Source organism: Schistocerca americana, unplaced genomic scaffold, assembly GCF_021461395.2.
Source record: "Schistocerca americana isolate TAMUIC-IGC-003095 unplaced genomic scaffold, iqSchAmer2.1 HiC_scaffold_59, whole genome shotgun sequence".
Classification (NCBI taxonomy): domain Eukaryota; kingdom Metazoa; phylum Arthropoda; class Insecta; order Orthoptera; family Acrididae; genus Schistocerca; species Schistocerca americana.
In genome coordinates, this window is record NW_025726335.1 from 579,488 (window position 1) to 581,682 (window position 2,195).

The window sequence follows — 2,195 nt, forward strand, 5'->3', positions numbered from 1 at the left end:
ATCTACAACTGGACCCACAGAAGAGGTACAAATCAGAGAAAGTTAGAGTGTCAGTCCTCTTGTACTTAAGTCGGCATTGTGCCTTTTGTATTAAATTCGGATGCAATTTCTGTGTTTCATCGTCAATAAGAACGTCCAATGGATACAGTAAACTTGAAGTGAAGCATCGGAATCTAAAACTGGCCCCACAGGAGTGGTTCAAATCATAGAAAGTTAGAGTGTCTGTCCTCTTGTACTTAAGTCGGCATTGTGCCTTTTGTATTAATTTCGGATGCAATTATTGTGTTTCATCATCAATAAGAAGGTCCAAGGGATACAGTAAACCAGAAGTGAAGCATCGGAATCTAAAACTGGACTCACAGGTGAGGTTCAAATCTTAGAAAGTTAGAGTGTCGGTCCTCTTGTACTTAAGTCGGCATTGTGCATTTTGTATTAAATTCGGATTCAATTTCTGTGTTTCATCGTCAATAAGAAGGTCCAAGGGATACAGTAAACCTGAAGTGAAGCATCGGAATCTAAAACTGGACTCACAGGAGAGGTTCAAGTCATAGAAAGTTAGAGTGTCAGTCCTCTTGTACTTAAGTCGGCATTGTGCCTTTTGTATTAAATTCGGATGCAATTTCTTTGTTTCATAGTCAATAAGAAGGTCCAAGGGATACAGAAAACCTGAAGTGAAGCATCGGAATCTAAAACTGTACTCACAGGAGAGGTTCGTATCATAAAAACTTAGAGTGTCAGTCCTCTTGTACTTAAGTCGGCATTGTGCCTTTTGTATTAAGATTGGATGCAATTTCTGTGTTTCATCGTCAATAAGAAAGTCCAAGGGACACAGTAAACCTGAAGCGAAGCATCGGAATCTACAACTGGACCCACAGAAGAGGTACAAATCAGAGAAAGTTAGAGTGTCTGTCCTCTTGTACTTAAGTCGGCATTGTGCCTTTTGTATTAATTTCGGATGCAATTATTGTGTTTCATCATCAATAAGAAGGTCCAAGGGATACAGTAAACCAGAAGTGAAGCATCGGAATCTAAAACTGGACTCACAGGTGAGGTTCAAATCTTAGAAAGTTAGAGTGTCGGTCCTCTTGTACTTAAGTCGGCATTGTGCATTTTGTATTAAATTCGGATTCAATTTCTGTGTTTCATCGTCAATAAGAAGGTCCAAGGGATACAGTAAACCTGAAGTGAAGCATCGGAATCTAAAACTGGACTCACAGGAGAGGTTCAAATAATCGAAAGTTAGAGTGTCAGTCCTCTTGTACTTAAGTCGGCATTGTGCCTTTTGTATTAAATTCGGATGCAATTTCTTTGTTTCATAGTCAATAAGAAAGTCCAAGGGATACAGTAAACCTGAAGTGAAGCCTCGGCAACAAAAACTGTTCTCACAGGAGAGGTTCAAATCATAGAAAGTTAGAGTGTCAATCCTCTTGTACTGAAGTCGGCATTGTGCCTTTTTTATTAAATTCGGATGCAATTTCTGTGTTCCATTGTCAATAAGAATGTCCAAGGGATACAGTAAACCTGAAGTGAAGCATCGGAATCTAAAACTGGACTCACAGGAGAGGTTCAAATCATAGAGAGTTAGAGTGTCAGTCCTCTTGTACTTAAGTCGGCATTGTGCCTTTTGTATTAAATTCGGATGCAATTACTGTGTTTCATCGTCAATAAGAAGGTCCAAAGGATACAGAAAACCTGAAGTGAAGCATCGGAATCTAAAACTGTACTCACAGGAGAGGTTCATATCATAAAAACTTAGAGTGTCAGTCCTCTTGTACTTAAGTCGGCATTGTGCCTTTTGTATTAAAATTGGATGCAATTTCTGTGTTTCATCGTCAATAAGAAAGTCCAAGGGATACAGTAAACCTGAAGCGAAGCATCGGAATCTACAACTGGACCCACAGAAGAGGTACAAATCAGAGAAAGTTAGAGTGTCAGTCCTCTTGTATTTAAGTCGGCATTGTGCCTTTTGTATTAAATTCGGATGCAATTTCTGTGTTTCATCGTCAATAAGAAGGTCCAATGGATACAGTAAACTTGAAGTGAAGCATCGGAATCTAAAACTGGCCCCACAGGAGTGGTTCAAATCATAGAAAGTTAGAGTGTCTGTCCTCTTGTACTTAAGTCGGCATTGTGCCTTTTGTATTAATTTCGGATGCAATTATTGTGTTTCATCATCAATAAGAAGGTCCAAGGGA